Here is a 26688-nt window from a genome sequence, read left to right on the forward strand (position 1 = left end):
AATTATGCTAAAAGCCCAAACAACCAAAACTTTCACATGCACAACTCGGGCATGGCGGAAGCACACGGATTTGGGTACACTTCAGAAGCCAACAGTTACCAGTTGAAAAGCTGCATTGCCGAGCAACTTCGGTAGCCTGTCGGTTGGCACCGTATACCATTAAATGATGCTGTCAGCTACTATGCCACCATTCCAGCAGCAGCATATATTGTAGTATTCAATGGCAGTAGTGGCAACAGCGTAGCTGGAAAACCGCTCGGAAGCTGTGTGTCGCGACCGCCTGGCGCCACCAGTTCGGAGTCCCAGGTTCTTCTCTAGATCCTGAAACTCACCACCCGCAACGGTCGACTCCGTTGTACGCCATACACGTTCGACTATCCAAAGTAGCGCATCGCATGCCATCACTGCCTCCCCCGCAGGTCACTACAAGGACAAACCCAGGAAACAAGGCGAGCACATTCGGTCGCATGAGAGCTGAACCGTTAGTGGAACGTGTATGTTTGTGTACACGGCACAGGGTGGTGCTAGTTTCACGCTGAAGGCCGCCTGATAGTTTCCGTACGTGCTGTTGCTGGTTCTACCGATATTTCACTCATCAAAGATGACGAACAAAATTGAGTTTAAAAATAAGCAAAATTCTCGTTCAGTAAAAACTGGTAACATTCCCAACCCAACCAGCTCCGAGGGGAGTCTGTAACAAAATAGTTGATCGAGTTTCCACCTACCTTCGATGCGATGAAAACAATTTGCCACCTGGTCCTGGTGCTGATATTATCCGGCAAAAAGTTTTATTTCTTGTGCGTAATGTATTTGCTCTCTGTTCTCGTGTTACTGTGGTGTTAGCTAGACACTATTCTATGCAGTATGTACAACTACTATCGTTCAAGTTGCTGATTGTCGGGGATGATTACGAATTGCTTTGACTTCCTACAGGCGGGGGTGTTTTCTAGCATCCGGGGAATTTCTGCAATAAAAAGAAAAATAGTTTTGTTGTTATACATTTTGTAATGACAAAACGTCTTGAATTTGATAATAATAATGCAAACATATAAGTTGGATGAGTTCTTTCGAGGGAACTTTGAACTCGTGCACAATAAAGTTCTAGCTTACAGCTTAATGTCGAACCACTTGTAGACTAACTGCTAGATTAGTCCCATCGGAAAAGCTTCTCGCTGACGCGCAAAGCACGCACATCCTGGATGTTTTCCGAAAAATAAAAAAAAAATCTAGCATAACCAATCGCCTTCGTCTCGCATCCTGTTCCCATATAACAACTCTCCCTTACCTCACTCAAAGACGTATTCGGTTCGGAGTGTCTTGTTGCCAGCAAAATCCGACACGGATTCCATCAGGATGCCGTAGCAACTATCTGGCGTCCGTCTGACTGGCGCCAGCGTCTACAGCATCCCGCGACGCTCGTTGATTCGGAGCCGTACGCTCTCTCTCTCTCCCTGCTGGCCAAGGTCTAGTTTTCCAGCAGAGCTTTTAATACAATTTCTGATTATTTTCGCCGGGCAGGAAAGAAAAGCACAACAATATCCCGGCGGCGCTCGGACGCATACATGGCAGAACAAAGATTGATATTACCAAACCGACAGCATTGATCCGTTCGATGGTATAAATAGTACACTTTGTGATTGGTAGTGGGTAGCAATTTTCGGTAATATTTTGATAATGGTATTCTTGTAGCTGCCTGCTGTTCGGCAGAGCAGTCCGCAGTGGAGTAACATTTATTTTCGGCTATCCTGGGAAACGGTGCCGGCGTGTTATTTAGGAGCGTATGCTAGGCAGCGTGTAATAGTTGGCCGACACATAAGTCATCTCGAAAGGTTACTAAGAAACAGTGGCTGGATTTAGATGTGTATTATATTAACACCTCTTCCAGCAACGGGGTTCAGAAGATTTTTGAGCAAAAATATTTACTATCGTAATGCAACAACAATGCAATACAACAATGTTTGTTCATCGCTAAGCTACTAAATGGAGAATTAGATGCCCCGGCACTGCTCCAAATGGTAAATTTTCGTGTCCCGAACAGAAATCTCCGAAACGCAACATTACTGCAACCTGTTTTTCACCGCACTTTGTTCGGAAAAAATGAACCATTCACAGCGTGTGTTCGTGGCTTTACCGCTGTTGGAGACCACCTCCAGTTTGACGAACCAACCCGATATTTTATAAGTAAACTCATAAATGTGATTAGTTAGTACATTTATTCATTAAGACTATTTATTGTCAGATGGATTATTCAAATACAAATACAAATACAAACAGTCCAATTGAGATGTTTGGTACATTACTACAAGACATTTGGCATGCGATTAAACAAACAACTTTATAACTAGGAACGTCGAGTTTTTCATAAGACTAAGATAAGTAAGACTCTGACATACTCTGTAGATTTACCTCAGAACCTCCAACGTCTCAGTCTACATTTACCTAACCGAAATAATTTCCACTGGTTTAGTTTTATTTTCGTTTTGTCTCCTGGTGATGTTTCGAACTTCCACCTGACGGTTTTTCAAGAATATTTGCTTTTTGTAAGTACCCTGTTGAAATTGATAAACCCAGCTTAAGTTTGGTTTTAAACAAAAGTATTCACCATCGCAATTCAACAATCCAATTAGGATATGAATGTTTTAACCGGCCATGATATTCTTTGACCGTTAAATTTTTAACTTTTTACGTCCTATTGAATAATAAAAGATTTTGGTCAATTTAAACTTTATTTGAGAATTTTCTATGGAACATAAATTTTATTTCTCTCAGCGTCTACAAAAAATTACACGAGATTGTAATTAACCGTAGACCTACGTTAAAAAAATACGATTAATCTTACATTGGCGGGTCGTTTTGGGCCCATGTTAATTTTGTATGGTAACCCATGGAGAAATTGATTAAATATGGGAAACACACATTATTCGAATCGTCTTCTCCATGAAACTTCACAGATTCTGCATTTTCTATTGCGACTTCGGGAGCATATTCGTCATTACTACCAGCTGACAAGTCTTCATCATTCGACTTTTCTGAGGAACAACGATTTTTTTTGATTCAATATTGTTTTAAACCGGCTCGACATACGAGTGTAAACAACAAAATTACAATGAACTATGGAATGTCATATAATACACTGCAATACGACGGGTCGAAAACGACTCAGTACAACGGAAAAGTCCGGAAATCAAATATCACTTTTGCCATCTAGCGGAAAAAATCTGAAAGGAGTTCAAGCAACAATGTAAAAAAAATTAGCCAAATATTCTAATCGGTTCCGGAAATATCGATTTCGAAAAAAAAAACCAGCGTTGGTCTACGGTTAAAAGCGTTCTAATACATTTCAGTATATCGAGATTATTTAGTTACTTTGATGAAATCTTTTTCCGTCATATCCAGGTTAAACAAGGTTATATATTTATGACCTCTTGGTAAATTGTAAGTTGACTTCCAGTGCTATTCTAATGTAAGCTTTTTTTTATTTCCAACACGAAGAGCTTTTCAAACAGCAAAGGAAATGTGGTAAGAACATTGTATAGAAAAATCATCATTTTAGCTCTCCATCTCTAACCCCTTCGTGAACAATCGTTCACTTTCGGTATTGTGCCGTGTCAAATAAATGCTTTATGAACAAAAAAAAATCGTTCACTTTGATTAAGATAAAAAACTATAAGGATCCAACAGTTCAATATGGCTGAAAGTTTTTGTAAAAGCTGGATATATAGAAAAATGTCTACAAATTAGAAAACATTGAATTAAAGAAATAAAAAAACAACAAATTTAACTCAAAATGCGTGAAACGTTCCAAGAAGCAAACTAACATAAAAAATTTTGATAATAGGTTATTTTTCCATTTAATTCTACTACCAAGTATTAGAATTAAATGGAAAAATAACCTTTTCTCAATTTTCAATTCTTTTCTACTAAGACTTACTAAGGCTTAATAAGAATTTTGCTAAACTAAAACCAATTTGAACAGAAGGTCAAGAAAATATTACTTCAATTCATTTCAACAAGTTCTCAGGACAACAGAACAATTCAAAATATTGAGCATCAGGAAAACAAGTGTTTCATTTTCTAGACGTGCTTATTGATCAGAATATTCTATTATATAATATTTGCTCCTAGCTGTTTTTGACGTAGAGCTACGTCTCTATGGAAGTTCCGGGTTGCAAAATATTTTTTTTTCTTTTTCAAATGCACACCCCTCGGTTAGTTTTCAACGAATTTCTTTCGCTCTTGCAGCAATCGATTGGAAAATTAGCTATAAATCCACTCCAATGCAAAAAATGTGAAATTTTCCCTCTTGAAACGCAGATTTCGACCAATCAGAGCTGATGCAAGCTTTCCCTAACAAAACCGACAAAATATTATACCTAATTAACCGGCAATGCACTCTTCAGACTAGTTCAATTCAAGACTGACACAACTAATAATCCAAAGTTTTGAGAAAAACGTGTGTAAAAATTGGCGTCCAAATTTTCTTTTTTCATTTCCGCAAAAACTTTAAACTTCAAGACTTCATATCCTCATTGAACTTATTTGAATCTTTTATGCGCATATAATGAGCAGGTTTCACGAGTTGTAGCCTCATTTGATCACCTCTTCGAAAACGTTTTGGAAGTAAGCTGTAAAGGCACAGCTACTCTGGATATTTTGTGAATTTTGGAATGTTTTTTTTTTTTTTGGGGAACTTAATTTTATTTAGCATCGTAGGCCAACAGAAACTCCAAACTGTATAATTATGAGTTGTGCCAAAGTTTAATTCAACTGGTGATATGGTGTCCCTGCTATCTGCTCCCAGCCGGCACGAAAAGAAGCCACAATAGATACGGGTTATATTGTTGCAGTTCCAAAGGTTGCCAAAATTAAATGAGCTTCAATTTTCGCACATACGTAGTGTATACGAGATAAAATCTCTTTGCATTTGGCAAAACTGAGATAGAAATACCTTGAAAAAAAAGGTGGGGCTACTCCTCAAAGAGGTAGAGCCTTTTGCAACATGTGTTTAAAATGAACATCGGGAAAAGAAGTTGAAGTTAATTTTTTCTTCTTAGAATGTTCATTTACCGTCAATCCCATTCCTATTAACCCTCTAGTGCCCAGTGCCGCCTTTAGAAGGTTTTCAGTTGAACTTATAAAAAGCTTCAATAAGAACTTAAAAAATGTTTATAAAGCTGTATAGTGATTTTCTTCGAAGTCCGTCTAGAAATTAATTTGGGCACTAGAGGGTTAAGCTGGAAACTTTAAGTACGGCAGTCCCCGCATCTCAAACTGAATAACCTTTTCTGTCGAGTAAAATAATATAATCAAATTAATATCAGGAAGTTTTCTCATCAAATTGTAATTAAATTCAGAAAACGGTTAATTCGATTTTACAGGAGCATTTCGAACTACTTTCTCAAATCTGCCACCAATCAGCATGAATAGAATTTTGTTGTACCCCAGCCGCACAGCTGCAATATGCAACACGCAACAGCGTAGTAAACTATCGCTTGGCTGAAAATGCACTGCATTTTCTGCGATCTGCTTCTATCTAAACTAAAGGGTGATTTTTTTGCTATTTGGTTTTTCGTGTATTCAGATTTGACAGTTCACGCGGGAATCCTGACAGCTGTCAAAGTCTAATGTACTCAGTTTGGTTTGCCATTTCACCATGAATAGACTTACGCCCGAACAACGCTTACAAAAATCGAATTTTATTACCAAAATTCATCCTCTGTGAAAAATGTTTTTCGCACAAAAATTGTGTTCAGTGACGAAGCTCATTTCTGGTTAAATTGATATGTTAATAAGCAAAATTGCCGCATTTGAATCGAAGAGCAACCAGAGGCAACACAAGAATCGCCAATGCACCCAGAAAAATGCATGGTTTGGTGCAGTTTACACGCTGGAGGCATCATTGGTCCGTACTTCTTCAGAGATGATCAAAATCGCAACGTTACGGTCAATGGCGCTCGCTATCGCGCGATGATTTCTGATTTTTTTTTTTTTTGCCGGGAGAGCTGGGTCTTGTTGACATGTTGTTTCAGCAAGACGGAGCAACGTGCCACACATCGCGCGAATCAATGGACATATTGCGGAATGAGTTCGGTGAGCAATTCATCTCACGAAATGGACCGGTGAAATGGCCGCCTAGATCATACGATTTACCACCGCTAGATTATTTTTTGAGGGGCTACGTTAAGTCTTTCGTCCATGCGGATAAGCCAACAACAATTCCAGCCTTGGAAGACAACATTACACGCGTTATTCGCGAGATACCAGCCGAAATGCTCGAAAAGTGACCCAGAATTGGACTTTTCGTATGGACCATTCAAAACGTAGCCGTGGCCAACATTCGGATGGATTTATCTTTAAAAAGTAAATAGCATAAACCAATTTATCGGCTCAAATAAAGATTTCATACAGTTTTGTAATTTTTATGCGTTTTTTTTTAAGGGAAACCAAATTCTTGAAAAACACCCTTTATAACAGTTTGATGGTTTTTATTTCTTGTAAGTCTCAACACGATATAATATGTTATTTTGTTGCGTGGCTAAAAGATCTATCAGTCCGGTTACACTGATTACTAACACCTACGAAATAAGGTTCATTTTTTAGTCGTGGTTTGTTGGTAATCTGGAAGTAGTGGCGGTCTTCACACGAGTCATATGATTGAAATAGACTGTCAGCTGAAACATGAACTCAGCTGGTTGTCAATCCGACGATAGTTAAGTGAGAGGATGCGACGCGATCATTGGCCAAGCGTCTGTTCATCATGGAGGTGTTGCTCAAACAGCGGCTGAATACGAAATGTTTTTTTCCCGGAATAGGAGACCTTAGGACAACCTTCCAATCGTTACAGAAACCGACAGAGAGAGATTACGGACTGTTTTACTGGAGCGACTTTTAGCACGAAGCAAAGGACAATAATTGGAACATGGAATATATTAACGTTAACTCAGTAGGAGAGATGCTCGGGTACGGATATTTTTACCCGAAACCCATACCCGACGGGTTCGGGTCGGGTTTCGGGTAACGTGAAAAAATATTTTACGGGTTCGGGTCGGGTACGGGTAATTTAAAAACCAAGGCCTCGGGTTCGGGTCGGGTACGGGTTTGGAAAATTCTCAATTGGTCGGGTACGGGTTGGGTACGGGTAATTTGATTTTCGTGCGTTATGAGAATTTAATTTTTAACATTTCGAACCTAGGTGTTTTCTTAGTGTCGATAATCAGGAAGATCGAACAAGAAATTGCCCATTCTCACTCAACGAGAGATCGGCCAATACGTATTCTGACAGTTGTCGGCAGTGTTTGCACCAAGGGAATGGCATCATGCTATCTCTTTCTAATGTGAAAGTCAATAGTTCTTCCTCCAACCGTTTTTAGTTAAATGGAATTTTTTCCAGGCTTTTTTCATATCTGTGAGAAAAACCGCGGAGCATTGCACAGTAAGGCAACTAAATACAAAGGCTGGTTAAGTAAAAAAAAGTGTGGATAAATGCGACAAAAATATGGTATTTACTTAATTTTGGGGTGCTGAACACCAATCTCCATTCCATTTTTTTTGGGGCTGTCCATAAAGCACGTGACCTAATTATTAATGATTTTGGCAACCACCAAAAAATCTAAGTTATCATTGCAGCTGTTTCGAAGTAATGTATGCCAAACTTCGAAAAGTCATAAAAAAAAAACAGATCTCATGATATTGCACCCACATTTTGGATTTAAGCACTTGAATGTTATAGCAATAAAGGAAAAAGATTATGAAACAGCTGACGTAAAAAAAATTCAGGCGGATGGCCACTAATTCCCCACTGCGCATTGAGATGTTTGGTACGAAGATTTGACAGCGATAGCATAGTCTTGGTTTGCACTGTGACCAGGGTTGTACAGAAATATCTGTGTTGTACCGATTTTTAGATCGAATCGATGACACCGAATCCGTACTAAAAAATTACAGGTTTTTGGCAAATGCAAATGCATTATTAAATTTTTCTCAAGTTATAAACAATATTAACTTCGACTTTATTATAATAGGGTAATCGCTCCATTATTCATCTCAACAGCTTGGTGCACCTATATTCATCTTATTTCTCTCATTTGTCCAATTTACCGTCGAATTTCTACAAATTTTTTAAAGTCAATATATTTACTTCTCGATTTTCTCAAGTGGCTGAATGTTTTACGTTGAAAATATAGTCAAATTTGACGATAAATTGATCAAAAAGGCGTGATGAGATGAATATAGGTACTGAGATGAATATAGGAGCGGTTACCCTATTAAGATTTCAGGTTGCTGCGATGTTCACATAAAACTCGTCGTTTTTTTAACTATACTAGACATGCACTTGTCATAGTGGTCCTCTTCCTTAAGTGGACCATCCGCCTGGAACTCTGGGTTCATTAACATTCGTTCACATTCACACTCGGTTTTCGTCTAACTCCGGCTATCATCTCGAGAAACCACATATGACAATTAGTGCATATAACATGCGAGGTACCCAGGTATTTTGAAAAAAAAAATCCAGCACGGGTCGGGTACGGGTCGGGTTCAAGCAATTTCGGGGTTTTTTTCTTTCGGGTACGGGTCGGGTACGGGTAGTTGGAATAGATATTTTTCGGGTTCGGGTCGGGTACGGGTATTTCAAACAAACCAGACTACGGGTTCGGGTCGGGTACGGGTTTGAAAATTTTCGATTAGTCGGGTACGGGTCGGGTATGGGTAACAAATTTCCCATACTCGACCATCTCTACTCAGTAGGGAAAACTCGGAATCCTGAGACTGAGTGAAGTCCGTTAATCAAAATTTGAAGAACACAAACTGCCGTCGAAACAGGTACTGTTTTATTCTGGCACATACGAAGTGAAAATGTTCCCCATCACCCTGGAGTTGGTTTCCTGATTAAAGCCCCGGGCTACGTTCATTAACCCTCTAGTGCCCGAATAAATTTTCAGACGGACTTCGAAAAAATCACTATGAATCTTTAAAAACATTTTTGAGTATTGATTGAAACGTTTTAGAGGTTTAACTGAAGACTGTCTAAAGGCGGCACTGGGTACTAAAGGGTTAAGTGGTAATGAGTGAATAATCTAGGCCAGATTCAGAACACGGGTTCCAAACCTAACCAAACCATAAACCATTGTTATGCGCCAACCAATGCTGCCGAGCTAGGGAAAAAGGAGAACTTTTATAGTAAACTAAATATTAAAATACGGTTCCAAAAGGCGTCATCAAGATTTACATTGCCTACTTCAATGCGAAGATCGGCTCCGATAACACGGACTATGAGCGCGTCATGGGACGTCTAAGGCAACAACAACATAGTCAATGGACAAATCGAGAATTAGATCAACCACCTTCGCATCGTGCGGATTCAGCGCCAGGAGGAGACGCTCAGACGGCGATTTAACACACGCCGACTAGAAGATCCAGCTGTAAAGAGATCGTTCGTTGGCGAACTGGAAATGGAAGCAGAGGATATTCCAGACGGTGGCAATATAGAGCAATAGTGAACGGCTATCTAGAATGCCTTTTCTAAATTTTCTAGACTAGGGAGAATCATCTGAAGAAAATAGTAGATCACAGATGGAACCTGGAGGAAGATATGAAAGCGGAGAGGAGTAAAAACCGCAATAGAGCGGGCGAGAATCTGAGAAGCCACGAATGAGCCCGTCAACGATATTCTCTGGCTCTGGCTATAGACGGGACAAGCAAGCGGGGGTGAACTCCCTAGCTGATGAAAAGGAGAGAAACACAGCAATCGACGACATCCGCCTTCTCTACGAAATCTCACACCTGAAGGGAGCTAGGATAAATCCTAGATACCTGTGAAAGATGCGATCGGACAACTACTTACTTCTTCAGGCTTCGACAGCCGACCAGCCATAAACATCTTGGCAGAATCCACCAAGGGTGCGACGTAACACTCGCGTCAGCTCCGAGGACCCTTCACTGCAGAAGGTCGAAGCAGCTACCCGATGTATGAAATCTAACAAAGCACCGGAGCCGATTGCCTATCAGCAGAAAAGCTTTAAACTGACCCCATACTATCCCCAAGAATACTGTATCAACTATTCTGCAATATCTGGGACACCGCTACAACGGCTGACTAGATGCAAGGCGTCTTAGTGAAGGTTTTCAAGAAGGAGGTTTGATGCTGTGCTACTGTGTATTGTTCTCAAAATCCTCTACAAAATTATCCGAGATTGGATACAGGAGAAGATCGACGCGACTCTGCGACGGAAACAGGTAAAGTTTCGTGCCAGACGATCCTGTGTGGACCGTAATGTCACGCTCTGCATTGTCCTGGAGCAGGTCAAACAATTCCAAGAATCCCTATATTTAATATTTATTGACTACGAAGAAACTTTTGACCACGAGAATTTGTGGAGAACTTTGAGTCGAAAAGGAATCCCAAATAAAATCGTCAACCTTGTCTAAGCGCAGTACGAGCTTCCACACGCAGTCCTGTATAAGGCAAGGATATATATTATCACCGTTACTGTTCCACATCGTTATCGACGAGATCATGGTAGGTGCAATTGACCGCGTTCCGAGCCATAGGCTACTCTGGAGCACCTCAACGACTTCGATTTGGCTGATAACGTTGAATTACCAGCACAACCGCGCTCTGACATGCAGAGTAAGCTCGACGATCTGGTTGCTTGCTCCTCGGCGGCTGCTCTCAACAACAACGTTAACAAAACCGAATCGTTGGATGTAAACGTGGGCAATCCTTCCAACACTATACTGCCGTTCCAATCATAGTAGTCCCATGTTCTACACAAACCTTATGCACGCTGAGACAACTATGCTTGGAACGGCATTATAGTAGCAGGGCAATTGATGGAGAAATAAGGAAGCTGATGGTTACATCTTAGCAGTAATTTCTGATCAACGTTTCCGATTTAAGAAAAAACAACCAACTGTCCTTCTCAGGACAAACAGTGCATTTAAAGCTTCGGAGATATTATCTTTTAGAAAGATTGAAAAGAAAGCAGTTATTTATTCTACCCTTCTTGTTGTCGGATTGGTTGTTAGTGGGGGGAGACATTGCAATCTTTTCTTGGGTCCTCTGTGTAATTTTACGTCATCCTTGCGGTCGTGGCTTTCCATACAATCCTTCTGTTATTTTATTAATGATACTATACTAAAATATTTTTTGATAAGCGCCTAATCAGGCTCCGATAACACAGACAATAAACGCTTCATAGGACATCATGGTCTCGAAGAAATGAGCAAAAAGAGAGATCGATTTGCAGAGTTCTGTGGCAACCAGGGCCGGATTTAGGTGCCGTGAGGCCCGGGGCAGATATTTTCTTGGGGCCCTCTTTTGTTAAAAAAACCAAGGATCAAATCAACTACAATCTGCGACAGCTGCGCACCCAGAGAAAAAAGTGGATAACATATAGCGGAAGATATAGGAGTGAAGAGATAAGGCGGAACCCGAGAACGAAGCCCATCAACGATATTCGGCTCTGGAGAGGGAATTAAAACGCTCTTGTAGACGGAACAAGCGAGCGTGAGCGGACTCCCAGGCTTAAAAAGGGGAGAGAGATGCAGCAACCGGCGATATCAGCCTCCTCGACGATAAATAACGATGTCTAAGTGGAGCTAGGATGAATCCAAGGATGCTTGTGAAAGACGCAACAGGACAGCTACTTACTTCTTCAAGTTTCGACTGCTGACCAGTCATCCACCTCTTGACAGCATTTGCCAAGTATCTCTCGTGTCGAATCCAAGGACCCTTCACTGTAGGAGATCGAAGCAGCAGCTCTAACTGACCCTATGCTATCCGCAAGGATACTGTAGCAACTATTCTGCAATATCTGAGACATCGCGACATTTCCGGTGGAGTGGGTGTAAGGCATCTTAGTGAGGGTTCCCAAGAGGGGGGATTTGACTGTATGTGACAATTGGCTAGGTATCATGCTATGGTACATTGTTCTCAAAGTCCTGTGCAAAGTTATCCTAGATCGGATGCAGGAGAAGATCGACGTGATTCTCCGACGGCAGCAGGTAGGATTCCGTGCCGGATGATCCTGTGTGGACCATATTGTCATGCTCTCCCAATTTCTTGGCAGTCATATAGCGTCAGACGGCGGTACGAAGAAGTGCAAGAATTAAGAAGGCTAGGACTGATTTTGCGAGTCTACGAAACGTATGGAGATCGGACCAGGTTTGTTTGCACACCGTGGCGAGCAAAAAAATCAAAGAAGTCTATAGAAATTCGACCTGGGCCCAAGTCACGACTAAAGCGAGCCAAAGTGCTTAGGTCGCAGAAGTAAGTTTTCGTTCCGTACATTCGTATAACATACGGATTAATATCTGTTTGCATCTTACAAAATTGGAAAAATGGCGTACTTGAAAAATAGGTGGAGCCTTTTTAACATGCTTCTAAAAACATCTCGAACAGAAGACTTTCCGTGTCTACCTTTACAGTATCTTAGCAATATTCTTTTCTCTCAAAGCCCTAACACTTCCTTAGTTTAAGGTTGTTAAATAAAAGCGCATACTATAATTCACTTCAATTCATTTTCTTGTTTATTTCCCCACAAAACAATAAAAAATCTGCCATTTTCTAACAAATGAAAATTCTCCAAAATCCTCGTCATACAAGCATAGAATACGCTCTTATAACGATACTGTGTAAACAAAAAAAAAGACGTCAGCTGAACTTGAAACTTCACTGAGCGCTATCTCATAAAATGTTACAGTACCGTGGCAGTTTTACCCTGTTTTACAATATCAACTTTTTTGCATTAAGCTTCCATAAAAATCGTTTTTACTTTTACTTTGTTTCAAGATGGGCAGTTTTTCTAGAAAACCCCAAATGAGTTTTTTCGATTTGATTGAAAATAATTCAATTCAAAAATGTATAGCTCATAAACTGTGTGTTCAATGTTTGTAATGATTTTTCTAGAGAAAAGCTCAGAAACTTTCCGGGGTAAAGTTATATTTTGGTGTTAAACATTCACTTATCCATTAGCGTAACTAGCTTTTGCGTACTTAGTATAAAAATCTGAAGCTTTTAGGGCTAAGTTTTACCACTCTTTTGTGCCGTAGAATTTTTAAATTGCCATTGTTTATATTCATAGTTCGAGAAAATTTCTTTTCAAAAGCTTGCATTCGCCTTTTTAATACAGATTATCAAATAAACTGGCAACATTGTATGAAATTGCAACATCATAACAAAGAGCTGTTTAAAAATCTTGTGAAGTTTTGGTTTACAGGATAAATTCGTTTTGTTGAAAATCTTTTAGTGATTATCATAAAAATCAAGATACACGGAGAAATTTACTACTCACTGTGAAAACATTAACGAAAAATTAATCCTTTCGTAACAAATTTGTTATTAAAAAGCGGTAACATTTATCCGCAGTAAGGTCATATATTTGGCACATGTTAGGAGATCACGACTATTGAAGAACGTTACAACTACACGCAAAATTTTTATTTGTCACTTTAAGAGCAACAACGGTGTAGTGAACAAATCTGACGAGAGTTGTCAAGACGACGTTACAAATGTACACTGCTTTTTTGCAAAGGAATGCAAACCATGATTAAAATACATAATCATCGTTTAATGCTAACCAAACGGATTTGTAATCAATTTTTCCCTACTTTAGGTTTTTTTCTCCTCAAACTGCTTGATAGTATAAAACTCGTGCCAACCTAGAAGCCCCCTAGTGGCTATTTTCAATACTTTTGCAATTTTTTCAACACTTCTGCGAGATGAGCCGTGTGCGACCTCAGCCGACCAGACAGATTAAAGCAAGAAGGGAAAAAAATTAACAAGCCAATGGTACAGGGGAAAATAAGTAGGATAGCAAAATTTTGATGAAATTTGAAACGCTGTAGCTTTGCCAAATGTTATTCGATTTTAATAATTCAAACACCATTTAACTGTAAAACTTTCAAAATTTCATTTTCTGATTACAAATGTGGCCTAGGTCACTGAAATTAGGAAATATTCCTGAGTTCCGGTGGGCAAGTCAAACCTGCTAATTTTCGGATGGAATTGGTAATGGGTTATCTGATAAAAATGCTTATTGGCATCATTGGCATAGATGACAAAACCATTTCTGAAGCGAATAGCTCAGCAAGATCCGGAATCGGTCAAGAACCCATCGAGAAATGGCTATTTTTCATCCGGAAGTCCCCAGATGAACCTGTAGTAGGGGACATTTACATTTTTGCATCAAAATATAAACCTCTATTTCCTCTGAGTTACGTGAGTGAGTGAGTTGTGCATTCTAATTCCAAACTTATAACTTCAACATCCGAACTTCCGATTCAAAAACGTTATAAAATATCTCAAACAAATTGAAAAAAATTTACGGTAGCGGAAATCGGAAAATCACAGATCAGCAATGGAATCGATTGTCCGTTAGAAGTACGAAGTTTTTACCCTCTTCGATTTAAAGTATAGAAAAAGAAGTAAGTTTTATAGATTCTTTTTATAGCTGAAATTAAAAGTTCTCACTCCGATTGTTCAATTCTCCTTAAACTGTTTTATTGGTTGTTGCACACTCTCTGTTTACACGTCTCTACGAAGCCAGGTAGTACCGTTAAACAGTTTATTTGGGCATCAAAATTACCAACTGGTTAAGTCAAAATTCTATTAAAAAACACGCTGCTTTGTAGAACGAATTTGCTCACGACACCTGAAATCTATGACGCCGGAAGCAGAAATTACGTGAGCTAGCTATGGCAGGCAAAGTCTTGTCGATGCTCGTGTCATTGTCTAAAGTCAAACAATCAAACAATTGCAATTGAAGTATCACAAATGTTTCAAAGGGGCTTCTCCGCCCATTAAGGCACACTATGGATGATTAATTTATGGTCGCACTTTCATCAGTTGACGGTTCGCAGCTGGGGCTACAATAACGCTGAATAGTTTCAGCATGGGAAATTGTTATTATATATGCTGATTTTATCTGCATTGACGACAACAACACATCTCGCAACAAACAAATCATTCAGCAAGTTGGGGATGATGGGGTTCAAGCAAACGGCTAAAGTACCAGAGTTCTATGTGTGAGCTGCCAAGTTCAGGTATCTCCTACGATAATTTGTCAATCACGTTTATAGTGGCTATCACTGATGAACCACAATGTGGCTGTGAAGTGCACCGATATTATCTTTCAACAGCTGCCAGTTTTTTTTTTTTTGTTAAAAATAGAATTAAATCTCTATACTCAAAACTTAGTAACCCTTCATTAGATAGCGGCTAAAAGGGACACATCACGTGTCCTGCTGCTGGCTAGCTCGAATGCATATATTTGTTAGACGGAGGCGTTGACCCGAATTGGCTTACGTTTCACGTTAAAGCAAACAAGCCTTTGACTGAAATCGAAAAGTCAACGGGATAGATGTGTATCGGGTTGAGCAAACAGATGAAAATAGATACCGACTAGGGCCTAGCGACGAACAAAGATTGTTTCACCATTTGAAGGTGTTATGTAAAATTCGGTTTAGTGAAATTTTAATTACCTCAACAAAAAAGGAGTTTCCTCAACTTGTCGATTCGCAAGTAAATGCAATTTACTTTTATTACCAACAATCGTTTGCACATCCTTTCAGCAAATGTTGCAAACAAACAGACCGATGTTCTTCTAGTCGGATCGCTTGAAACAGAACCAGAAAGCCGTTTACTGAGCCCTGGGAGGTGTCTGGTAAAAAGGGGAAGAAACTCGGGCAACACACGTTACGAGAATCGAGCAAGTGCCGATGCACTTCACTTACAGCGGTGTCGACAGTAAGCATTCCAGTCCACACCAGTGTGGAGGCCCTCCCCCGGATGACGGAGGGCAGCAGTCTTTGTTGGGGTATGCCGTGCCGCCCTCATTACGGTCACCGCAGCTGCTTGCGACGACGGCGACGGCTTCACTTCACGCGTGAGCGAGGTCACGAACAGCTACTGGACTGTTTAATATGCAATAAACTAATCGGAAAGCGAAATGGAAAATTTCCCCGCTCGTGCTGGAAAACGTGTTCGCAATTTTATTATTTTGTACATAAGTACAACAATGTGTTAGTTTGTTCTCGAAAGTTTATTTTTGCATTCCTTCCGATGTGCACTCACTTAATTCTCGAGCGGGCGTTGTAAAGATGAAACATATGCCAGCGTGTTTTTTTGTAGCGTAGCATAATCGCTACGAAACGGTTGAGGTGCCCTATTGGAATCCCACACGAAACGAAAATACACCGCCGTGCCGTTTCCGTTTTTTCTTTTTTCAACTTTCGTTACAGTTTCGAAAATAGGTTTGTTTATAACCTGCGCAATGTGCAAAAGGGCGTTCCAAATTGAAACCACATATGAGCGGTTGCAAGAAGCTAACCAGAAGTCAATTAGTATCGACTGCTGTAAATGGGGGTTTAGCCGTTCGTTTACCAAGATGGTCAACCATATGGGCGCAGCACCAAACTCTGACATCAGCGCCTACGTACAGGTGCCGATAGTTTATTGTCCAAGGTCCTCTGATTCTTTGATTATTTGAGACTCGGTAAAGTGCCAACCAGCAGCAACTGTTCAACCGGTTTCTCACTCCGTCAGCGAGACGCAAAACGGAACGCGTTCCGCTTAAAATCTACGTACGATTGAATGCTCATCAAGAAGCGACCCACTTCTTGGGGTGTCGGCTAATGAGGTATTACCTGAGATCACTATCCCAGTGACGAAGTTAGAGTATTTGTCGCCCCCGAATTCGCTTCATTAACCCATGTCTTAAACCGTGCAGCGTTTCGAGTGCATGAAATTTACAACATTTTGAGAGCAATTCGTCTCAGACTAATTACAGCGTACAGGTTGGTTTTAAAATGCCAAACACCTCCTCCCGGTTGAATACGGCAACAGGATTGAGACTGATGGGTGACGTGCGATTTTGACACTTTTTGGCAGTCCATTGCGGAACTGACTTCACAACCTCATCATCGTCAGACGCTGTCTGAGCTTCAAAGCGGTTGCAAAATGTTAATGGAGGATGGATAATTGTGAGTTCGGGTGATTATTTTTGCTCTAAGCAGACAAAGCGGACTACTCTGGCTTTGAAACGGCAGCGCTTTGTTTGTTTATCGCTACGACATCACGTATAGCCGGCAATTGATTTGATTGCGCAAGCAACGCGAGCGCGCGCTCGCAAAAGTATCGTTCCAATGTCCAACTGAAACTCCGTTTCAGCAAATCCGCAGCTCGCAAGCACCCGGATCGGATTGTCACTATTTGACGTTGCGGCAGTTTTAGCGACTAGCGCGGTTCGACCACGCATGCACGAGTGGTTCACTGTCCGATCGCTGATGTGTTGCCATTTAGTACTAAACCGTATTTATATATTCCAACTTTGGGGTGATCGATTTTGGATAAAATATTCTTAGAAAAGAGATACTTCTTATCACGGACGTGTTGGAACAAATCCACACTTTTTTGTTGGCCAAACAATATTTCAGTTTATTTCCACGCTATGAATTTTGCATCCAAATGAACGTGGGTATAGGGCAAAAAAATGTGCCGCAACAGGTTTATTTTTACCGAGCAGGTTTTTGCGTTCGCAATTCAAGCCGCGATTTGTTCGGATAATGCAAATTTACCACCCATTGTGTTGAGTTTGAAGTTATGGATATCATTTCGAACGATGGGATAAATCATATTAGAGCTATAGTAACGAAAGAAACAGTATTGAATTGGAAATTATCTAACGTTTTTTTTTCGGAAGAGATAATTGATTTTGAAAATTGAGTCACTACTGTCTTGTAAGTCAACTGCCACTGACCTATGAATTTCAAATGATATTTCAGGTTGAGGTTTCTCCTTTTAGGCTTACACGATGAAATTTACTAATTTTGCTCTTATTTGGCGATCGATCGATAGACCGATTTCCATTCGGTTTGTTGCACAAGGTCACAAATTAACTCTGAACAAATTTTGTTTTGTAATTTTCTGGTGAATCATAAGAATTACAGTAATGGACTGGTACAATCATGGTTGAAAATTGTATTTTTTCAGGTCTTATCAAACCTTATTTAGTTCAACAAATTTTTCTTAATTCAGTTAAGACTTTGAGTGAACGCAATAGATTTTTGGCATTTTGAAACTTGATCGATCAAAGGTGTCCAAAGAAAGCAAGATAAATACCCAACTTTCAGAAATATATATTGGGAGGGGTTCATTGAAATTTATGAAATTTCCCGTAGATCTCAAAGCCTTGCTCATTTAATAACTAACTGCTTAGTGATATATCAAAGAAAAGGAAGCCTGATTTGTAACTCTTCTTCATACAGGGTGTTAGGTAGCTCACTTGAAATCCTTTAAGGGGTGATAGAGGACCCTATTTGATGAAAAAAATCCTTCTACGCATATGGTCAAAATTCAACTACTGCAGAATTATTCACTTTTTCGGTTATGTTTGCCTTCAACGAGATCTGGCGCAATTTATTGAAATGAGCTAGCTATCACACTTCTTGTGATAGACCTCGTTAAAGGCAAAACTAACCGAAAACTGAAAAAGTGAATAACTCTGCAGTAGCTGAATTCTGACCATATGCGTAGAAGGATTTTTTTCATCAAATAGGGTCCTCTATCACCCTTTAAAGTGAGCTACCTAACACCCTGTATTCAGGCTTCTTATTCTTCTCAAAGAGCAGAGTGAGTATTCATCGCCCTCTTTTTGCCCAACATGAGCGCTGCGTGTAGTAAATTTTTTCACTACATTTCTTCCTTCTGCTTTGTGCTGTGTTTCTACCGCTAGCAGAAAAACCGATGCTTACAACACAACTCAGCGAAACAAGAGTGGCGAATCACTGTAGTAAGAATACACAAAAGTAAGAAAGAACCAGCCAGAACTGAGAAACGACAAGCCCTTTTTTATTTATGCACTTTTGTGCAATGGTAATCGAGAATCACCAATTATTTTATTGCTCTATTAGGGTGGCTTTCTTGAGCTTAATTATCTTTTACGTAGAATTACGTCGTACGACAACTTCGGGGTGCAACCGAAACATCGAGGACTTAACGAAAATTTTCCTTTTTTAGATGCTCAAAACTCAGTCGGTCTCGAATAGATTTTCTTCATTCTGACAGCAAATTAGTAACCAAAATAGCAAAAATTTGGAATTTTGGTAAAAGGTTAAATAGTAAAAAAGTGAAACCTTGAGAAGGTAACAAGGTAAAAAGGTAAGACAGTGAAAAAGTAAAAAAGGCCTTTTTGCCTTTTTGAGACAGCGAAAATATAAAAGAGTAAAAAGGTAAAAAGGTAAAATGGTAAAAAAGGTAAAGAGGTAAATAGGTAAAAAGGTAAAAAAATAAAAAGGTAAAAAGGTAAAACGGTAAAACGGTAAAAAGGTAAAAAGGTGAAAAGGTAAAAAGGTAAAAAGTTAAAAAAGTAAAAAGCTAAAAAGGTAAAAAGGTGAAAAAAAATATAATAAAAAGATTAAAAAAATAAAAAGGTAAAAATGTAGAAAGGTAGAAAGGTAAAAATGATAAAGGTCAAAAGGTAGGAAGGCAAAAAGTAAAAAGGTAAGAAGGCAAAAAGATAAAAAGGCAAAAAATAAAAAGGTAAGAAAGTGAAAAGGTAGAAAGGTAAAGAAGAAGGTAGTAAGGTAGAGAAGTAAAAAATCAAGAAGATAAAATTGCAAAAATAAGAAAAAAGATAAACAGGTGAAAGAAGAAAAACGTAAATAGGTAAAGAGGTAAAAGGTAATAAGTTAAAAAGGTGAAAAAGTAAAAAATTAGAGTGGTAAAAAAATGGAGAAGGTAAATGATTTAAAGAAAAAAAGTTTAAAACAATACCATAACACAACAAAAATTATCACAAAATATGTCATCAATCAAAATATGTCATCAATCAAAAAATGTCGAGGTAGTGTGAAAAATATCAAAACTAGTTTCCAAAATAAATGTTAGAGGAGTCATAAAACGCCTAAAAATAAAAAAAAATAAAACAAAATATTGTCAAAGTCAACAAAAAACGACTCCAAGAAAAAAAAAACAAATTAAAATACAATTAAATATGTATCTGCAGAATGAAAAAAAGCAAAGATGTTCGAATAAAAAAACAAAAATGCACAATAGAAATACCTCCCTTTTCATTTTCAGAAGTAATAGACGTGGTAGTTTTAATGTTCTTCACGCGCATGTCACAATGCACGGGTCTTTTATGCAGTTTTTTTACGTTTGTCACCCATTTTTCCAACGTTTGTAACCCAACATATTTTTTAGTCTTTTTGTAGTAATATTGTACTATTTTTTAACACACTTTTCAACCAATCTGAAAATACAACAAGGCCAATACCAATCACTACCTTTCTTCTTCAGCACACCTGACACTAAAATATACAAATGATTTGACTTTGTGAACGATTTATTGTTGTTGTTTGGCTCGCTCGAGTGTACAACGACGCGCCCTCCGAAAGTATAACTCTCAATAGTCACATATAAAAGCTTGCATGCAGAAATTTAGTCTTCATTATCTATCCGATTATTGTAGCAAAAGGTTAATTTACTGGAAACTGGATTGACCAGCAGCAAGCATAGCTGCGGTAAATAGCAGCGCAGCAGGCAGCGATTTCAAATACTTCAATTACGTGTCAGATTATTTCATCGAAGTAATTTTTTTTGCAACCCCAAAAACGTTAAATGACAAAATGATAAAATGAGTTTTAACTTCTATCTTTTTGGTGCGTTATGGTGAATTATGAAATTTCACTCCGTTTCACAACTTCTTCTAAGTGATTTGGTAACAATATCTAACAAAAAGTGTTACGATTCTCTATGCGTAGACCTTTTTATCAGTTCCAAAGGTTTCCTCATTCTCAATAGAGTCGTCAATTCTAAGCATGTGAATACCGAATCAATAGTTAGAAACTGATATACAAATACACTAAGGTCGCTTTTTACGCGGTTTTTAGGCGTGTTTCTTTTTACGCGGATTCCGGTATTTACGCGGTTTTTTTTTACTCGGATTCCGGAATTTACGCGGTTTTTTTACGCGGTTTTTTCTACGCGGCATGTATCCCCCGCGTAAAAAGCGACTTTAGTGTATACCAATAAGTATAAGTATAAGAGAGAGAGAGAAAGAAAAACGATCTCAAGGTTAACGTAGAATGACAATAGCCTATATTATGTCAACGTATTTTTGCAACAGGTTTAAGAATACACTCGATTGAGGTGGATCAATTTGATGATGTACAGTGGTAAATTTCGGTGATAATTCTCTTTCAACAATCGCTCCTATATTCATATCATATTCCCTATATTCATCACGTCACGCCTTTTTGATCAATTTATCGTCAAATTTTACCATATTTTCAACGTAAAACTTTCAACCACTTGACAAAATCAAGAAGCAAAAAGATTTAGTTTCAAAATTTGTAAAAGTTTCACAGTAAATTGGATAAATGACAGAAATAAACTGAATATAGGTGCACCTAGCTATTGAGATAAATAATGGAGCGATCACCCTATCTCTTTAAATAATTGATTGGTAACCTTGAAGAGAAGCGTTTATTGGTATCATTGAGGAGAAGAATTGAATTTGCAAAATTCGAGTTGTCTTTCTCTGCTCCACACACACACACTGCAAGCATGTCCGGACATGTCCAGTAATGTTGTGCGGTGCTGCGGTCTGCCGGTTGGTCCGTCTGCTGTGGAACGATGCGATTGTGTGAGTCGCCTGTTCAGACTTGCTGCGCTGAATTCAGCTGCTGCTCTGTGGGCTGGCGGATCGAGCCAGTTTTAAATAAGAGTCAACCGATATTTTTTCAATTTTTCGTGACTTATGTTTGTCTACAAAAATTTCCTTAAAGGGACATAAGACAGGTTTATATATAATTTTAGGTGAAGGAAAATAAGTTTTTGGCCACTTTTGAGTAACCAAAAAGAATTTTGCATCAATAAAAAAATATTTTTTTTTTCGTGCTTCGATATAACGTAACGAAACTAAAAATAAAGTTGCCTTATATCGAGGTCTGACTGTATATCTATCAATAGTGCAATAGTTTGCATCGCAAAATTATAATTCCGGATTTTTGTAAACGCAAAGCTAATTTTCCAGTTGATTTCTGTAAGAATGAAAGAAAATGGCTGGAAGCTGACTAAGTTCAAAGCATTGGAAAGTGGACAATTGGGTCCTTAGATTTTAAAGTGAAAAATAAAAATCGCTCCAAATCGTTACTATGACGGTTGGTATATGGGCGAACCGTCATTGTAGCGATTTCGAGCAGTTTTATTTCGTGATTTAAAAATTGAATGGCACCGATAGAAAATTTTTGGAAATCACGTTTTGCTCAGGAAATGCAGCTCTTTCAGATGATATAAAAAATTGGTATAGCTGAACAACCCAATTTTCGTGACGCTCTCGATTTTTTCGGTTTTTCAATGTGTACCCCTATATAGCGCGAGACGTAATTCTACACCAAAAAAAATTCAAAAAATTAATCGAAACAACAATTTAGCCCCGAAAAGATAATCATATTTTGATGTGCGTAAAAGGATAATCATGCATCAAATTGACTCCCGCCTTTCAAATAATTGAAAATGCACTTTTTTTTGATACATTATCAACAAATATTCATTTTCTTGCAATGGTTTCGGAATGCTGTATAAAGCTGTGGAAAATGTTCGCAAAGGGTCTTTCCAGAACCAGGATGACGCTTAGAAACCAGGAATGGGTGACTGGCGACTTTTTTTAATTTTAGATGACAACTTTTGGAATCTGGAAATCTGTGAAAACCGATTTATAGTAGCAATTATGGTATTTAAGAAGTCGGGAAGATGAAGACCAATTTTTTTAATTAAACTCATTTTTCAGAGCTGGGAAATCCACATGCAGAACTGCAGCTAATCTAAAATAATTTGAATTTGTATAACGACAAGTAGTTTCAGAATCTGCTAATTCCAAGTTTGAGTCGTGCCAAGTATTCAATTGGTATTCCATCGTACGTATGTTAACCTTGCAGTCGTGTCTCATACTCAACCTCTTCAACTAATTTTCTAAATAAATCAATGCAATATTATCAAATAACGTTAACTTCATCAATACATTTCGATCGATGACCTCGAATTTATCTGAATCGTGAATTATCATTAAAAAGAAATCTAATCCCATGCAACAATTGCAGCCATTTAACGTGAACAAAGTTGGTTTGGTGATTAGTTTGGCCTTACAAAACCATTTCTCCCATCCCGCTTAGCAAGCGACGATTTTAATGAATACCATTAGAGTAATAACACACAAAAATCATCCTCCAGACATGTTCACTTTAGTTGAAGGTTAGCCCGATTACAGTGTCGCCCTTTGCGTGTAAGTAGCATATCAATTGCATAGCAATGAACCTACTCACTGCCGACTGCATGACAGCGATGACGGCAGCATCGGGTCACCACGGTAACTGACCACACGGAGCCGAACTAATGCTCTTTTTTATCGTCGAAGGACAAACACGTCCGGTCCGGACGGTAATTTCATATTTCAATACGAATACAATATCGCGCAAATTATTTATTTTCTTCTGCTGTTCACTTTCCCTGTGCGCGCAGCGCACTCTGTCTCTCTCTCGCTTCTTGATGAGACCGAGCGAGAAAACTGTCAGCTTTGCTTGATCCACATATTTACTCTGTGGCTAAAAGATAAACATACTATCACATTTCGAAAAAGGGACTGTCTGCACCGGGGACTGACTGATTGACGGGCGAGTGTCGAACCCGGCATGGAATGCTTCACTGTCGCTGCCATTTGGAAGCAATCTCAAGTGTTCTGTTTAGGTGGACGCGTTATTTTGTAATGTCAATCGATGATAAATTAGTATCGTTTTGATATGGTGCTCTACAACGTACGAGTGAAGTTGTAACAAAACCGTGTTTCAATTTGTTACGACCAATCGAATCAATTGAAATTGAACGTAACCGTTTTCCAAAATAAAATCTTCTCGATTAAACACTTCGAGAAAAAACTACAGTGACACCACCAGTTCCGTTTGTAACGCTACCTCAACCAAAATATTATTTCAGACGCAGGGTAAACACTTTTCACTCGTCGATTATTGCATCGACAGACAGGTCCCAGTGCCAAGCTGCACACTACGCAACTCAACTGGGCCTACACCACAGCTGGAAAGCGCAACGTTGCCCTAAATCTGCCGGTAAACGGCGGCAGCGGCATCGGCGACGGTGACCCGCTTGAGTAACACCAACTTCCGCTAGCCGGTTTCCTACCGAGCAGCGAAGATTGCGTGCGTTCGCGGTTATCTTTAAAAATAGACCGCGCGTATTAGGAGACCTCCTCGAGAAAGCGGCTTTCTTTCTCTCGTTCACTCACTCTTGCGCGCTTGCTAACCGTCCCAGTCATGGGAGGGGAAAAGTCATGCAAAACAAAAAAAAAAGAAAAACATCATCACTTCCTGCTGTCCCCACCGACGGGTTTGAAGTTTCCACGTCATCAGCTGGTTGATGACTGACGGAATCGAGTGTGGGGTTGATTGTGGCATCGCAACACAACAATCGTGCATTTTGCCGTGCGCCTGATGCAATTTGCGGTTCTTTATTTAATTATATTTTTTGTTTTTATTTCGCAATTCTGCGGCAGACGCCGCCGTCCCAGCGCAAGTCACACAGTTTTTTTTTGCTCATCCCAGAGACTGAAATCATTTCGTTTTTGTGTGTTTGTACAGCGCAATTAATCACCATCCGGATTACGTTTTTATTTCTCGAAGCAGATTTTTTTGATGACGATTTTCTTCTACGGCTTAACATACGTAGAGCTGTGACCCGCTTCGAAGAAACGAAAATATCAACAAATTAATGATTCATCACCCGCCCCGAAACGTTGTGAAGCGTTGAACGAGTCACTTTTGACCGAGAGCCAACACCGGAGAGCGTAACCCCCGTGTGGTTCATTGCTAAGCCGTCTCGTGTCTGGCGGTGTCGATTCAAACGTGCCAAGAGGCCTCGAGCCATCTCTTTATATTTAGAACGAAACTACATCGTAGAGTGGCCGAAAATGTTCAAATGTGTTCATCTGTGACTAGCGGTGGCGGTTAATTTGGAGCAGTATGATCGATCGATAACTGATTTGTTTAGAATTCAGTTTAGATCAACCACGATTAATCAAGAGCTATTACGAATCATAAGCGTGGCTTTTAGACTAGAGTTTAATTTTGGCTGCTTTTCGCATTTGAATGTTATACAATTTATCAGTTATCTACCTGATAATACCTTGCAATTGAACATAGAAAAGAATGTTAGTAAATATAAACGAAATCTAGATATTAAAAACCGAAATGTCAACTTAGGCATTAATTAGCGAGCTACATAGTGGCAAGGTACATTATTATCAGGCTCCCCACTTACCATTCCTTCACACTAAATTTTACAATATTTTAAATTAAGTTCCTTCCAGAATACAACAGACCAGAGGGATACACAGTTGGATCCTCTCCAGGGAATAATAATTGGCGATACTTGGTAGGAGGAAAGAGGCTCGGTATAGTAGAGTAGTAACCGTATAACAGAAGGGTAAAAGCATACTCACGAGCACGGATAAATAATAAGCATGTACCTTACTCTCAATGTTGGTATGGCTAAAACAGAAGTGCGGGCTCGGGTAATATTAAAACAGATCAATGTTTTTGTTCGCTCTGACTGCTTAGAACGAAACTTTGATTCTATGAAATACGGTTGTTAAATTTTTCGCCAAGCAATGTTGACGTTGAGGCTGGTTTTTCTTTTTTATCGAGTTGAAAAAGCAAAATTGGCAAATTTTTTTTTTGTATTCACTTAAAAGTAAATAAGAACATGATAAATTTTTTGACAAAGAAATCTTAAACAGCGAACTTATTAAAAATCTCTCGCTGGATTGCAAACAAATTCATAACAACTCACAAACGGATAGTGTACTGGTTTATTGCGGGGCTAGCGCTAAGCCAGCATCGTACTTCGAGAATAACTGGGAGGGATTACAAAAAAAGCTTCTCATACAAAATTACATTCGTTACAAACATATTTAAATACATATTATGTTATTAACTATTTTTGCATCTTATTCAATAATGGATATATACAATCATCTAAATTGATATAAATATAATGCAAAAACTGAACTTGAAATAAAAGCCTGTCCGAAAAACTTTTATAATTACGTAAAAACTAAACTAAAATCTGAAAGTTTTCTTTCTAAAATGCATCTTGGCGAAAATGTCGGGGTAAGATTTACAATCTTTTTGTAGAATTCTCCCAAAAAAATCAATATAACATATTCTGAAGAATATTGCGATTGTTCTGGCTTTTTCACATGACACTTAAAAGTGGATGCTTCCCAAAAAATGAAAAACTCATTTCTAGTGCCAAAAATCTGTCATACGTGATTATCGTGGAATAACTACAATTTATTGTTTTCTTAAACTATTCAAAGCAATTGTTATCGAAAAACTATTTCTCTAAAATTCAAAACGAATAACTCAAAAGCAACGCTACATTTTAGGGGCGAACAACATCGACCAATTTACTTGAATTCATGCAATGGATAATGGAAACCACGTAGAAGCTCTTTATACGGACTTTAGCAAGGCATTTGAAATTAAATAAAAATTGAGCATGAACTGGAGTGGATTGAATCGTTAACTAACCGCCAAAAACCTAATCAAATTCAACGGACAAAATTCAAATCCAATTCTAGTCACAACTGGTGTCCCCCGAGGCTCCCATTTAGGACC

General features: G+C 38.9%; 1 protein-coding gene across 4 annotated transcripts in view; it reads right to left on the reverse strand.

The window, feature by feature from the left end:
- Positions 1–26688, reverse strand: part of LOC129726018 (talin-2) — a 119631-nt gene that overhangs the window by 73258 nt on the left and 19685 nt on the right. For all 4 annotated transcript variants that reach the window (XM_055682548.1, XM_055682551.1, XM_055682550.1 and 1 more), the window contains one exon: positions 726–964. The gene's annotated coding sequence lies outside the window, so the exon portion shown is untranslated. The remainder of the gene's footprint in view (positions 1–725; positions 965–26688) is intronic.

Source organism: Wyeomyia smithii, chromosome 2 (genome assembly GCF_029784165.1).
Source record: "Wyeomyia smithii strain HCP4-BCI-WySm-NY-G18 chromosome 2, ASM2978416v1, whole genome shotgun sequence".
Classification (NCBI taxonomy): Eukaryota; Metazoa; Arthropoda; class Insecta; order Diptera; family Culicidae; genus Wyeomyia; species Wyeomyia smithii.